At 38.4% G+C, this 16,302-nt stretch overlaps 1 protein-coding gene across 4 annotated transcripts in view; it reads left to right on the forward strand.

Annotated features, from left to right (window-relative positions):
• MACC1 (MET transcriptional regulator MACC1) overlaps window positions 1-16,302 on the forward strand; it is a 104,705-nt gene that overhangs the window by 30,032 nt on the left and 58,371 nt on the right. The window contains exon 1 of one of the 4 annotated variants that reach the window (XM_086694667.1): window positions 9,350-9,977. The exons of 2 other annotated variants lie outside the window; for them this stretch is intronic. The gene's annotated coding sequence lies outside the window, so the exon portion shown is untranslated. Of the gene's footprint in view, window positions 1-9,349; window positions 9,978-16,302 lie in introns of those variants that run through there. One more of the 4 variants, XM_025929966.2, reaches the window with a different exon arrangement.

The raw sequence follows: 16,302 nt of genomic DNA on the forward strand, positions 1-16,302 counted from the left end.
CTACCCTAAGTATCATGTTAGGGGAATGTCCATGACATGTAATTTGGAAAAGATGAGCAACTGTGCCTCTTTTATCACTAATAATCTCATAAACAAGTACATTTTAGCAAAAACCTCATCTAGTCCAAGAAACAAAGTATTTCTTTATAAATTTCCCTCCTAATAAAGACCTCACTTCCTCTCTATTTTGGGGGACAATTTTAAAGAAAGATATAAATCTTGTTTCCACTAAAATCTAGTATACAAAAGGAATATAAATTCACCATTCAGTCATACATTCAAACTATGGTTAGCAAACACCTGTTGTATCCCACACACCAATGCTACCTGGGAAATTAATGGTGAAGAAACACAAAAACGGACCCTGCCCTCATGAAGTTTCCCTGAACAATAAATCTGAAGCCTGCCTGAGCAAGAGAGAAACGTTGGTTATGATGAACCTGAGGTTTTGGGTTTTTTTTTTTTTTTTTATACGTGTTAAAATCTGCTGAGAGATCAAGAAAGATGAAGACTGAAAAAAGACAATTGATTTTAGGGAAAATGGCCATAAGGAGAGCTTGATGGTAGTAAAATTCAGATTAGAAAGGGTTGAGGACTGAGAAGAAGGTAAGAAAACTGACAGCAAGTATATAGAGTTTCTGTCTACAGCTTATCAATGATGAGATGCAAAGATTATCACAGTTTCTTGGCAACAAAGTTTGCTGTTTTTGTAAAATGGGGGAGACTTAAGAGGTGTGTGAGTGAGAAAGGATTCTAATGAGAGAAAAGAGGTAGAATATGAAAGAAAATGCAAGAGAAAATAAGAGATAATTGACACTGAATATTTTTGTAATATAATAAATAAATAACCAATGAAAATGAGTGAAAAGGAAACAATGATGGAAACTTTATTTTATTTAGTTAATTTCATTCTTCTGTTTTGTTCTTGATGCCATCTGCAAGAAAAGGCAAATTCTTAGCTCATCCCCATTATGAGACTTTGGTATATTTAGAATTAGCCCTAGGCAAAACTCTAAGTAATCAATTTCTTATTCGACTCTTTCATTAACTAGGCTCTTTCATGTTGCAAGAAATACAACACTGAGGGTGTGTTGAAAGGATAGAGAACCATGAAGGAACACAGGAAGTCACTGTGACATTTGTATGATTAAATGTAATTTGGGGCACAACTCAGTATACAACCACTAGAATATAGACACTATGAAGACATCGATTTCTGTCTGTTTTCTTCTCTGCAGTATTCTCAGCTCTTAGAACAGTCCCTGGCACATAGTAGACACTCAGTTAGTATTTGTTGAATGTGGGAATGACGAACGGCTCACCTTGCCTTGCCCTTATAAATGGGTATATCTCATAACTTGCAGTCTGTGATTCTGCCATTCCTGTGACTAACCTCTACTTTACTCTGCTTCTTTCTTTCTGTCACTGTCAATCACCACCCCTCCACCCTGCTGCTCTCTACTCCCACAGTCTCTGCATATTACTCAAGCTTTTGACTGGTTTGTGGTTTCTATTTTCCGTCTTGTCAAGGTGTTTATCTTGGTCTTGCAACACTCCAGAGCCCGAAGCTCTAGTTGAAGTTTTTCATTTGCATTCCATAAGAGAGATGATTTAATTGGTTAGTTAGTTGCAATCATATATGTGTGTGTGTGTGTGTGTGTGTGTGTGTGTGTGTGTGTGTAATTGGGCATAGCTCTCATGCCAGAGTACCTCATAAGACCACCATTTAGCTAGGTAGTTTTCAAATTTGCCCACAGGAAGCAAAACAATTTATATTTGATCCAATATTCAAACACTCAAACACATGTACACAGACACACACTCACACACACTGAAATGAACACTTAATGAAATAACACTCACCATTTTTAGTTCAAGGTACTCATATCTATTCTTTTCTAGTGTCTTCTATTCATTCCATGCCATTTATCTGATCAATTTTATTCTATTTCATTTCCATATACTGTATTTCACTTAAAAATGTTGACAAATTGATTCATAAACCACAAACAGGTCAAACATAGGGTGTGAAAAAATGTGGCTTAGCTTGCATATGGACAACAATTTTCAATCCAGTCATGTATAATCAGTCATCGATGGTCGGTCAGAGCAGTAGAGACATCTGTTAAAAGGCATGAAAAAGTATATCTGTGGCTAGATTCTTTCATGAGACAGGAGAGACACTCCCTTTCTACATGGGTGGGAGAGGCACTTTGTATGGTATCTCTGATACAGGCTAACTCCTACTTTTTAATTTAAATCTGCCTTTATTCCTCTTGCACTCTGTCCATTTCATAAACCATCCCTTACAAAATGTTGGCTAATGAATCTTTGTGGTGGCAATCCCTCTAAAGGTATATTTCCATTTTAATATGGTCTTATTTAATTAGTTGAATTTAATTGTTCTTGAGAGCAAATCACTTTTAGAACTGAATCATAGGTCTCTCAAAATTAGATAATGGGTGATTGCTGAGAAGCAGGTGATGTTTGGGTGGGGGGTGGCTCAAGGCCTTTCTTTATGCCTCTTCAATTATATATCTTCTTCTAAAATTGGTTCTGTGTGCAAATAAAACTATTTTCTTTCAACATCAGTGGGAAGTCTGTACAGGGTCCAGCTCTAATCCGAAAATACTATATAGAGTATTTCCCAAGGTGGTATACTGGTATTATAGCCAGAGTAATGGCCCCTCCAAGATGTCCACACCCTAATTCCTGGGACCTATGAATATGTTACCTGACATGGCAGGAATAACTTAGCAGATGTGATTAAGGCTCATACTTCACGTTGGGGGGTTGGATATCCTGGGCTTCTCAGGTGATCTCACTATAATCATGGAGTCCTTTGCAGAGTTGCTTTCCCAGCTTCTGAGAGAGAGACAGAGAAACAGAGATAGAGTCAGATAGTGACAGAGAAAGGCAGACAGACAGAGACACCAAGAGTGGCAGAGAGACAGAAACAGAGATAAAGGGGATGCCAAGATTAGAAAGTTGTCACTTGTGAGGACTCAACCTGGTGTTACTGGCTTTAGAGTTGGAGGAAGGGAATCTAAGCTAAGGAGTGTGGATGGCCTCTGGAAGTTGAAACAGGAAAGGAAATGGATTCTCCTCCAGAGTTTCTAGAAAAGAATGTACTCTTACTCCCACCTTGGTTTTAGCCTAGTGAGATTCATGTCAGCCTCCTGACCCCCAGAACTGTAAGATAATTAATTTGTGTTTAAACCACTAAATCTGTGGTGATTTGTTATGGTTGCAATGAAAAACAAACACACTCAAATGCCCTTGTTGGCACCAGCCAAATGTGTGAAAATATAAGCAGCCAACATCATATAGGTTCTGACATCCCAGATGGGAATCCTTATAGGATAGTGGATAAGTGACTTAAGGCATTCCTTGTTTTCTATGTGAGAGAACACTGAATTTTTGTACCTTGTATAAACCTGTGTCTCTCTGGATTTCAATCTCTTAACCCCAAGTTAGAGAATAGAGACTGTGGTTCAATACTTATTAGGAATATGCAAGATAAGAGGCAGTATTCCCATTGTATGAAATATACTGCTACTTTATTACAGAGCTTCAAATTGAGAGAAAAATTAAACTATTCCTGAAAAATGCCAATGATGGTGTCCATAGCACATAGTGGTATGTGGATAGATCTTAACATTAAAAAATGTCTTGTGTTGGGGTGCCTGGGTGGCTCAGGCAGTTAAGCCTCCTACTTTGGCTCAAGTCATGACCTCATGGTTCATGGGTTCAAGCCCCGCATTGGGCTCTGTGCTGACAGCTCAGAGCCTAGAGCCTGCTTGGGACTCTGTGTCTCCATCTCTCTCTGCCCCTCTCCCACTTACTCTCTGTCTCTCTCTCCTTCAAAAAAAATAAACATTAAAAGAAAAATTAAAAAAAATGTTTTGTGTCTTTATGTAAAATTTAGAAATATTCAAGAACAGGGGTGCCTGGGTGGCTTAGTAGGTTGCGCATCCGACTTCAGCTCAGGTCATGATCTCACAGTTCGTGGGTTCGAGCCCCACATCAGGCTCTGTGCTGACTGCTCGGAGCCTGGAGCCTGCCTCTGATTCTGTGTCTCCCTCTCTCTTTGCCCCTCCCCTGCTGACACTCTGTCTCTCTCTGTCTCTCAAAAATAAAGTGTAAAAAAAACTAAAAAAAAAAGAAATATTCAAGAACATATATATAGTGAAGCATATTATATAAACCATATTAACAGATGAGATAGGAATATTTGCCATCCCCTTGTCTTGGCTTCTAGATTGTAGGTTTATAGAATAAAATTAAAAGCTGATATTTGACTCTCAAATAACTTACCATCTGGTATACCAGGAAGTCAGAGTAAACTCTTTTTCCCCCAAAGTGCGCGCGCGCGCGCGCGCACGCACACACACACACACACACACACAAAGTTACCTATTAAGTAAATGCAGAAAATCACTCTTTTAATCAAAACTCTACATTATTCTTAGGATTTAGTGACAAATATACACATATATACTTTGGAGAATTTCTGGAAAATCATGTAAGTTTGAGGGAAGTCGATGGAAAAACTGTTGAAGATTTTAACAAAAAGTGATTATGGTATAAAAGTGGCAATTGTGCCAATAAAAATATAGAGGAGTCAGCAAAAACAACTCTTTAGATTATGGTTAGGAGGCAAGTAATCCAAAGACATTCCAGAAAAAAACTGTACAGAGGGTTTTCTGTTGTTGATTAGTAGCAAAAGGGCAGCATGGAAACATCTTATGATCATGCGAACAGTTGGCACATGTTTTTCTTGTGTGTTATCCTGAAAGCAGTGAACAAAAGAAAACAGTGATGAACTTCTCAACTTCTAAACTTCTACGGCTTGGTGGGGGTCAATTTATGGATGATTCATCTTATGGTTCAATAAGGAGCCAGAAAGATGTAATGAAGGAAAATATGAAATTGTAAGGACCATTTGGCTCACTTAATCTAGGGAAATAAGATCAATCTGACCTAAATTAACTTTGGCTGTAACATTTCACTATGATTGAGCTATTCACTGAAATTAACTGGTAAAGGCACAGTTATTAACTATTTTTGGAAAGTTACAGTGTGATCATGACTCAGGGACAAAGTGACCCAGAAAACGGATGTCACAGGCTGCCCAGGGGTCTGAGAGTTAGTACATACTGAAAGACGACAGAGAAAAAACTCCAGGGGGAACTTTCTTCTAAGCTTTAAATGTGGCCTTTCTCTCCAAGATAACCTCATACTGGGAAAAATCTAAGCATGTGGGGAATATGGCTGTTTCCTATCACTTTTTTCTTGTATATTTGTCCTACTGAGACCAAACATGAGTGACATTTAACATAGGTCATTGAAGGATACCAAGAAAATCCCCTTTTGATTATTAAGTAACACCCTGGGCATATTCAAACCACTTTTTGTGTTTGATTTCCCCCTCTGGATGCAGGAAATCACTAGCTATGCTCTCTTACTAGACACAGAGAGGGGATAAAGTCTAAATTCCAAATCAGCTGAAGAAAAAAAAAATTAGCTTTGCATTAATAAGCTACTGACAGCTTCCATGTAGTCAGAGAATTATAAAGTTAGAAGGAACTTTAAGCAAGGCTTCCTTATTTTACTGGTCAGTTTAATATAGGTCAACAAATGTGTACCATGGCCAGGCACTGTGGAATTTTTGGTATTTAGAAATTAATTTAGATCCAGTCCTTGATCTAATGGAGTTTAATAATAGTAGAGTAGGCAGAGGTACTGTCTGTGTCATTAAAGTAAGAGTTGTGTTAGGTGTATGCATCAGTTAGAGTTTTTGCCTCCAAGCCATAGCAAATGAGTTTGGCTGATATAAATTGAAAAGTAACACACCCACCCCATAGTTTCTAGGAAGGCTGGAGAATCAGACACACAGCTTGTGAAGCCACAGCAGCAGCCAAAACAATGCCACTGGATACATTCATTGTTTCTGCTAACCCTAGAAATCACAGTTTGTATGATCAACATGAAGAGTTCTGGACCCTGCTTTCCATGGCCATTACAGCCACATTCAGAGTGGGACAGTGTTTACACTGCTGCCCCTGTTCACCAAGAGAGTGGATTCTTCCCTGTTCCTGATTCTTTTTGTCGCCAGTTCCTAATCCCAGCTCCCAGATGGCTGTGTCTGATTAGGTATTCTAAGTGCTCTGCTCTTATCTGTCAGGATGGCAGGGTCCATGAATAACTGGCACTTCAGCTTCCATGTCGATTGTCACCATTAGATTGTGGATGGGGTGAAGCATATTTTAAATTCACAGTTTAGGACATCACAATCTTCAGCTTAAATATTCTTTTGGGTGACTCCTTTTAATTTTCAATTGCTCATTTTCCTTAGTCTCGTTTTCTTTCCAAAATGGTACCTGAGTGTATGGCAGGAGGATAGACATAACATTCTGGTATGGTGAAAAGAAGGGGGGGCTGAAGCCCATGTGATGCTATTGGGTCTTGTCTGCTGCTGTGGAGTCCGGTTTGATTCTGGTGCTTGACCAATGGGCCTTTAGAGAACATTGTACAAGCATGGCATCCGTCAGTGGATGATTCTTACCATTTTTCTAGAGTCGTAAAGGCATGGTGTAGCCTCTTTGCCTAACCCCTGGCTTCTGCATGTCCACCTGGCCTCTTGGTACCTTCACATTTCCACATTTAAGGACATAGGTAGGAGCACCTGGGTGGCTCACTTAAGCACCTGACCTCGGCTCAGGTCATGATCTCGCAGTTCATGAGCTCCAGTTCTGCATCAGGCTCTGGGATGACAGCATGGAACCTGGAGTCTGCTTCTGATTCTGTGTCTCCCTCTCTCTCTACCCCTCCCCCGCTCACACTCTGTCTCTCTCTCTCAGAAATAAATGAACATTAAAAAAATTATGAAAACAAAAAAGTATATAGGTATAGTTAGTACCTGCTTAGCTCTCTCAACTTGGGCAAAGCAGTACCTACCAATATGTTTCTATTGAAGCTTCCCTTAGAGTTCCATTCAAGCCTTTGTTTTGCTTTTTCACCACACACTGGGATCAATGGGGTTGCCTTTCCATTTTCTATCAGTCAGGAAATAACATTTGTCCACATTCTACTTATTTTTTAGGTACAATACATATCATGGTTGCAAGTGATGATGATTTCATGAGTAGATGAAAACGTATTGGATTAGCATGGGCAAAATATTAATCCAGGCAGACATCTGTGTAAATCAGTACAAGAAAAATGTAAGGAGAAAAATAAAGGGTGAAGAGGTCAGAAAAGACTCTTTCTTTCTTTCTTTTTTTAAATTTTATTTTTTTAATTAAAAAATTTTTTTATTAATGTTTACTTATTTTTGAGAGAGAGAGAGAGACTGAGCATGAGTGGGGGACGGGTAGAGAGAGAAAGAAGGAGACACAGAATCTAAACAGGCTCTGTGCTCTAACCTGTCAGCACAGAGCCCAAAGTGGGGCTTGAAAGTGGGAACAGCAAGATCATGACCTAGGCCAAGGATGGATGCTCAACCGACTGAGCCACCCAGGTGCCCCGGAAAAGACTTTCATAAGGAAAAAACACTGAAGTGTATGTTGAGGATGAACTCTGTGCCCAACTTTAGATAGCTTAGATTATGTTCTCATAGGGAGGTTAAGGGACTGACAGTCCTTATGACGTGATAGAGGAGAGTAAAGAAGACTTTTCCAGACAACAGTCACCTTCACCAGCCTGCTTTTGTGTCTAATGGTCCGTAGACATATCATTATGTGTCAGCAGGCTCTAGAAGGTTTACTTCCTCTACAGTGGCTGATAGCTACAAGACACAGTAGCGTGTGGGGACCAGGAGAATCCCGTATAAGCAGAGGTGTAAGGAACTAACTACTGCTGAGACACTTCCCTTCCTTGGGTGAGAGAGATTAGTGATTAAGAGCTATTTAAAGTAGTCCAAAGTTCACAGCTATTTCTTCAGAGTGGGGAGATTAGATTACAGGAGAAATGAGCATGAGATTCTGGAACTAGTGATCAAAAATCATAGATGAAGGCAGGGCCCAGTCTCCAAGATGCAGTCATGGGGCTGAGGGCCAGTCTTTGGGAAGGTATTAGGAAAATCAAGGACATGACAGGGCAGAGCTGGTGAAACAATGAGTGCTGATCCATGAAAGCCTTTACTTCAGGAACTGTCAGTAGTTAAAATGATAGATTTAATACCTTACCTTTTTGCAAATAATGATTGCGGAAGCCACACCAGACTAGACCATGTGGGGCGGGGTTGGGGGGGGACTCTGATAACAGTACTCTATAGAGACATTTAGAAAGTTCTTTAAATGCGAATGTTTGTTTTCTGGGACAGATAGAAATGGTATTGGTATTAACATCCAGCTTAGAGTTAATATCTCATTATTTCAGTCACTGATTATTTATCTGAATTAGTGAAGGAGGAATAAAACAAGGTCTTGCCTTCATATTGGAAGGTAAGACTGCCTGTGTACACACACACACCAAACAATGAAACGAGGTATAAAACGTGTTATGACAAGACTAGATAGAATATTATGTAATTTATTAGGAAGGAGAGAAAGAAAGGAAAGAACTGAACATTTAAAGGTGGGCAAAGCATATTTTAGGGAGAAAAACACAGCACGGTAAACAAAATATATAGGGTTTGGGGAAGTGGGAGAGCCATTTGTTCTGGAAGGAACATAAATGACACAAAGGAAAGTTAGGTTCTAGTCAGGAGATTGAAGGACCTGTGACAAAGGAAGGTAGAACATCTCAGTTTGGATTGTGGGACCACCCGAGGGGAAAGTTCAACAGAACTCTGTGTGAGTGAAGTGCCTCGGGCACGTGGAGCCCCAGTGTTCCCTAGGCAGGTAACACATAGAAAGGGTAGAGAGGAAATGCAGAAAACGGAAAAGAAATTTCTCTTTTGTCACCATTCAGCCACCTGCTTCCCATTATGTTTGGGGGCCCAGACCACTCCAGGGCTTGTCTATATCCATTTTCTGGATTTTGCCTGATAGGAAATGAAAGGCTAGAAAAAGATGCTGTATGAGCAAATGGAGGAAACATATTTCTCAGCTTTTGTGTGTTTCTCTTTAACATTCTCTCTTCCCAATGTTGAAAAAAAAAATGAAACCATTATTGCACCTTTCATTTTACCCAAGTTTAAACATTTATTTTTCTTTTTTTCCCTTCAGTTTTCGTGTTCTTGAGCAACCGGAAATCATGTGGAAACACACAGAAGGAAAACACAAAATTAGAAAACGGAAGGAAATATCAAAAAGGGTTTCATTTTGCTCACATTAAAAAAAATCCAGGGGATTTTTTGTAAGATGCAAAGGTGAAATATCTCCACTGTGGCTGTAACATCTCTGAGTGACAATCACAGGGCTGATGTAGGAGAGGCTTGTCAGGCCTCCCCAGGGAAGTTCTCTTCACCTGCTCTACCAGGCAGTGAGGCATCCTTACCTCTGACTCACTCAAAGAGAATCTGGTGGTGCAGGTTCCACCCCTGCACGAGGATTTGTTTGCATGAGCAGCTCTTAGTCCTTGCCTACACCGAGGGAGCTTTCTTCTTACCTGGCAAGCATCAACCACTTTTGTTTCCTTTTATATAAATAGGTTAATATTTATAAATTATTCTTACATATACCCACCTGATCTAATTTTTTTTAATGCTTTACTTTACTGCTTTGCTTTTCCATTTACATACCCCTTTTTCCTAGGGTGAAACTGTAGCCATCCACTCTCTTCTCCCAGTTTCAGGTGAGAGGTCTGAATTGTGGGTATTGTAGTTCTTTTGCCTTTTAGGGTTTCTGGTTGGACAACCTTGGAGTCACAGTGGGAGGACTTCTAGTCCCAGGTGGCTCCATAAGCAGCAGGTCAGGCACCATACACAGAGGGAGACACGTTTGAAGAGAGTCCTTGGTTTTGGAAGAGTGACTTCCATTCACTAAAATAATGTTCCTGAAATGAAGAAGCTGGGGTTCATTTCCACAACTGTAAGTGTTGTTTTTTTAAAAAGGGAAGGTACTTGATATTCTGTGATTTTGTGGGACAGGGTTTAGAATAAACCTTGAGACAGAATAGAGTAATGCCTTGAGAAATGATTTTGAGTAAAATAATTTATAAAAAGAGGGGAAGAAGATATGCAACATTCAAAGTCAAATTAGAAACACACACACACACACACACACACACACCACTTTGGCTTGCTTCAGATACTTCAGATGGTTGAAATGCTCTAAAATTGTAAGTATTTTGAAAGACAGGTGTATTAAAGACTGTGGGCATTGAAGTCAGATAAAGTTGGATTTGGTGGCCCCACTGCTTTTTAGATGTGTAACCTTTGATAAGATGCTTCACCTTGTCAAGCCTCAGTTTCCTCATTTGTAGAGTCAATATGAAATCCACCTCATTGGGTTAATAGGGTGAAATTAGCATAATGTGCTGTACTAAATAGATGATTTGACAATAACTGAGGGACAATAAGCTTGGCTTTTTTAAATTAAGTTTCAACTAAGCCCCCAAAACAGATTAAAGAAAAAAAATACTGTATGATTCCACTTGTATTGAGGTATTGAGAGTAGGCAAATTCATAGAAACAGAAAGTAGAATGGTGGTTGCCAGGGGGTTGGGGAGGGGAAGATAGGAAATATTTAATGCGTACAGAGTTTCAGTTTTGCAATTTGAAAATGTTCTGATGATTGGTTGTACACAATGTAAGTATACTTAATACCACTTGACTGTACACTCACAAATGGTCAGGTTGGTAAATTTTATGTTACGTGTTTTTCAGCAGAATTTTAAAAAATAGATCAAAAAGCATATAGTAAAAATTCTGGTGCCTTCAATTTATTAATGTGTCCTTCATTCTTAAAAAAAATGTCTAAGTCCATTTTTATAGGGTCTAATTTCACGTTTGATATTGGATCACCTATGTTAGTATCTGGTAATCCTCTCCTTAACTTTATGTGATTATCTCCAATTTGTAATAGTGATGTTAAATATGATTTTATGGGTATTGTGCAGAATTTAGGAATTATGAAGTCAACAATTATTAGTTACAACTCAAATGCATTATTTAATTAGGTTTTCTCATCTTCCATGTAGTTAATTTATTTATTTTTATTTTTAATTTTTTTAACGTTTATTCATCTTTGAGAGACAGAGAGAGACAGAGCATGAGCAGGGGAGGGGCAGAGAGAGAGGGAGACACAGAATCCGAAGCAGGCTCCAGGCTCTGAGGTGTCAGCACAGAGCCTGACGTGGGGCTCGAACTCATGAACTGTGAGATCATGACCTGAGCCGAAGTCAGACGCTCAACCGACTGAGCCACCCAAGTGCCCCCCATGTAGTTAATTTATAAACAGATTATTTTTATGTGTCTCAAGGCAGGATCTGTTAAATGCCACCTTATCTTAAAATGTATTGGCTAATTTGGAGGACAAAAGATAATTTGGAATTATATTGATTTGAAACTTGAAAGTTTGTCACTTTTGAACTTTTGGAAATCTTTTCTTGAAAGACCATATGTATACACGCTGTCTATTAAGACTATTCCCTGTGGTATTTGGTGATAACTGAAAGTGAGAGCGACAAGTGTTTTTGACAAGTGTGTGAAGTTTTGCGTGTGATATACCACATGAATTTCAATCTTCTCAGGAGCTATGTCAGCAAGTCCAGCATAGTACCAGAATAAACTTATAGGAGAAGAAAAGCTGCAGAAGCACTTGATAAATACCACCTAAAAGAGCCACATTGTTTTTGCCCTTCAATGCCATCTATGGCCTACTTTCTCTAGGAAGTGTCATTTATTTATTTAACAACTACTTCTATCAATCCTGCAATGTTCCCTCCCGGGCAAGCCCTGTAGTTAAAGAGTGACTGATGCATAGTCCTGAGGGAATCCTGACCTATTAGAAGAGAAATGTATTAATCCATTAATCATGCATGCCATTCATGCCATCACTGTTCGTTAATTCCCCCTCCTTAGAAGGTGTGATGCTTAGTATCGGGAGATTAAAAAGAACTCCATAAATCTTTGCTTGAACTGTAATCATTAGAGATTAGAAAAAAATAAACTTCAAAACTTTTATGTAAGTCGGTCAATAGCAAAATGGAGTGAAGAGATGTGTACAGAGATTAGCCGAGAAAGGGGAGGCCATGCTTTACTGAATATTGAGAGAACACTGTGGGAAGTGCTGAAGGTCTGGCCAGGTCTGGAAGGATGTGCAGAGCTGAAATCTGCAGAAAAACATGAAGAGACTATCTCATCTAGAGCAGTATTTCCCAACTTTGCACGGATGAAATGATTTGGGACAATAGATAGACTGGACAATTAATAACATTGGGTAATGCTATGAGAAAGTTAGTGTATTTTAAAAATTTCTTTCCATTTTTTTCACGGACAAAATTTTATTGTTGTTAATATGACTTTAAAATTCTTCCAACACTTGTTTTCCATTCTCCTTTATAAGAACTATAAAGTAAGTAGCAAGCTCAATGATTTTAGCAGGAAAAAGGTATTTAGTTGTAATTTACTTATTAGAAAAACATTTATTTTTATACTTATTGCCCAATAATTCCAGTAGATGCTGTTTTTTCCCCATTTAAGATACTGCTAGAAATTTGCTTTTACAATACTTATCTTAGCTAGAATGAGAGTGAATTTACAGAGAATAGTAAGTAAAATATAGTTCAGATGGCAATTGGTAATGGAAAAATAATGACAAGGTGCCAGAATCCCTAAAGTTTGGGAAATATTGAGGTAGTAACTCCACTGCAAAATTAGGAAGTGAAATTGAATTAGTTATTTTTATGTATAGCTGGGAAGGAAGGATATCTGGTTTCTATGATATATTTGGATAATGATTCTGGAATAAAGTCAAATGTAGAAGCTTTAAAGAGATTTGGACTTCAGCTTCTATGTGATGGAGGGTCCAAAAGGGCCCTGACCCAGGCACATGTTGAAAGTTGTGCTTTAGGAAGCTCATCTAATGGGGTGCTTGAGTGGCTCAGTTGTTTAAGCATCCGATGGCATCACACAGTTCATGAGTTCAAGCCCCGCATCAGGCTCTGCACTGACAGTGCGAAGGCTGCTTAGGATTCTCTTTATCCCTCCCTCTCTGCCTTTCCCCAACTCACTCTCTCTCTCTTTCTCAGAATAAACATTTTTTTTAAATTTACGCCCAAATTAGTTAGCATATAGTGCAACAATGATTTCAGGAGTAGATTCCTTAGTGCCCCTTACCCATTTAGTCCATCCCCCCTCCCACACCCCTTTCAGTAACCCTCTGTTTGTTCTCCATATTTATGAGTCTCTTATGTTTTGTCCCCCTCCCTGTTTTTATATTATTTTTGTTTCCCTTCCCTTATAATAAACATTTTTTAAGGAAAATAAATATATAAATAAACTTAAAAAAAAGGGAAGAACATCTAAGAAATGGCATATAAGGGGGTTGGAGCACAGGGAACATGAATGCAAACAGAGTACTTTGAAAATAAGTCTCAATTTTCTGAGCATGGGTAAATAACAGCTGATGGGGAAAAATGGAAAAGAAGACAGAGTTGAAGAAGTCAATCAACAAAAAAGAAAATTAAGTCGTAATTATAAAAAGACCACCAATAAATTGCTCTTGAGTTGTTAAGTTTTGTGGCCTAAGAGAATTACAGTGACACTGAGGCAAAAGAGAAAGAGCTATTTTTTGTTGGGGAAATGATCCTTTGTGCTACAGCAGTTCGAAAATAAGATGAGTCAACCTCCCAGTGGAAAAGGAAACTGCATTGTTAATCACATGGTCCTGGAATTCTAGAAAGCCATCAGTGTTGGCCAGAGAAGTGGATAAAGCAAGCGCATACCTTCTTAAAATGAAATTTAGCCCTGCTCTCTTTCCTGCCCCACTCAAGGACACAAGAAGAGAATCTTCAGGTATCTAGGGAAGGGAAGGGGAATGGAGAAGAGGCTGACTATTTACTCCCCAAATTTTATTTTCTCTTGAGAATCCTTTCTTAATTACTATAGCCACCACCTTGCTCAGAGATGGGGCTCCTTTATAGGGTTTTTCCTGAGAATAAACAAAAATATCTTCATCTTTAGCCAGGAAAATAGTCAGTCAGTGGCTTGAATTTCTAGGAAGGGTAGAGTGGAGGTTTCTGTGGGAAAGGCACTTAATTTAGATGTTTCCCTAGTATGTCCAATACATAGTATATGGATATTGAAAGATAGATATCACATACCCCCAGCTTAAATAATAAAATATTAGAAATTAAAAAACATAAAGCACTCTCCCTGATCCTGTTCCCCATTTTCCCAACTCAGAGGTTACTACTATCCCGTTTTTGTAGATTATCTCTCCATTGTATGCTTTTATTCTCTCTGCCACTATGTGAATATGTCCAAATATATATATAACATTGTTCTGAGTGTTTAAAATTTGTATACAAACATTAAATATGTTATTCATCTGCAACTTGCTCTTTTCTCTCAACATTGTACTTTGGAGGTTAATCCATGTTGATTTTGTAGCACAACTTATTCATTTTCATAGCTGTATGGTATTTTGCTGTGATAAGTAGCACTATAATAAATATTCTTACATATGCACTTACGTACAAATGTAAGAATTACTGTAGTGACTATATTAGGGAATAGATTTTCTGAGCCATAGGTATATGCATCTTCATTTTATGAGAGGCTGATAATAAATTGGTATCCAAAATATTTACACCATGTTATATTCCATGCCAGAATGAATGAGAGTTCCTGCTTCTCTCCATTCTCAACACATTTATTTATCTCAAATGTTCCACATAAATAATCTTTCCACATACAGCTGAAAACCAGACTCTTGTGGCATCTGAGAGAGTAAGATATATTTGGAACATTCCAATCTCTAAAGTATAATGCAAAATTTTATTTCAAATTAACTTTCTTATTTTTTAACCTATGTGAAAAATTAACTGACTTGTCCATTTAACATTTTCTTTAGTATTAATTGTATTAATAATAATAGTGATAATAATATTAACAACTGTTAATGTCATTGAATGCTTACCGTGTGCTAGGTGCTGTCCTAAGCACTTTAATTACATTGTCTTTTTGAGTTAATTTTGGAGGGCAGATAATGATATTATACCAATTTTAGAGATGAAAAAACTGATTCACAGAAATATTACATCAATAGTCAGTATGTAGGGTTGGTGGCTTTAGTATATACTCAGTGCATTCCAGCTAGGACAGGTGAGAAAGGATAGGTGGGAACAGACTGGGAAGAGAGACATTAAAGTATCATAATCCTTAACTCCACAAAATTTAGAAACCAGTTAATATTTAAATTATATCAAAATAACATAATTAAGTAATAGGGAGTCTCAAATGAGTGCTACATTTGTTTTTTTTTTAATTTTTTTTTCAACGTTTTATTTATTTTTTGGGGGACAGAGAGAGACAGAGCATGAACGGGGGAGGGGCAGAGAGAGAGGGAGACACAGAATCGGAAACAGGCTCCAGGCTCTGAGCCATCAGCCCAGAGCCCGACGCGGGGCTCGAACTCCCGGACCGCGAGATCGTGACCTGGCTGAAGTTGGACGCTTAACCGACTGCGCCACCCAGGCGCCCCGTGAGTGCTACATTTGTAGTGGGAGAATTTAATTTTGCCTAGGAAAATTGGAAAATGATTCTTATGGATGATCAAACTTTACTGAGCCTTGGAGGTGAGAAAAAAACGTTAAAGAGGCAAAAAAAAAAGGAAGGGAGTAGCTTTAAAATTATTTTCAAATGTTGGTTTATTTATTTATTTATTTATTTATTTATTTAGAGAGAAAGCGTGCATAGGGAACGGGGAGAGAGAATCCCAAGCAGGTTCCTCACTGTCAGCCCAGAGCCAGACATAGGGCTTGATCTCATAAACTGAGAGATCATGACCTGACCCGAAATCAAGAGTCGGATGCTTAACCGACTGAGCCATGCAGGTGACCCAGGATTAGCTTTTTATAAAGTATGAGGAAGTAGAAAGTACAAAATATATTTGGTACCTTTAATTTATCCAATCATTAATTCAACAAATAACTTCTGAACATCTGCTCTATGTGAGGCACTGAGCCAAGTTTTGGGATACAGCACTAAACAAGAAAGACACCATCCCTCCCTATAGATAGGTGTGCTTGGAGATTTGGTATTTGGAGAAATGGAAGCAAAAATATGAAGATAATAAGACGGAAAAGACAAGTTGCCTCTATTACAGAGGATTTTCAATATCAACCCTAGACGTATGCACATTTTTCTGAAGGCAGTGAGGAATCAGTATGAGTCACTGTGAGGTGAGT

Source organism: Puma concolor, chromosome A2, assembly GCF_028749965.1.
Source record: "Puma concolor isolate L17-30 chromosome A2, mPumCon1.1.hap2, whole genome shotgun sequence".
Taxonomy (NCBI): Eukaryota; Metazoa; Chordata; class Mammalia; order Carnivora; family Felidae; genus Puma; species Puma concolor.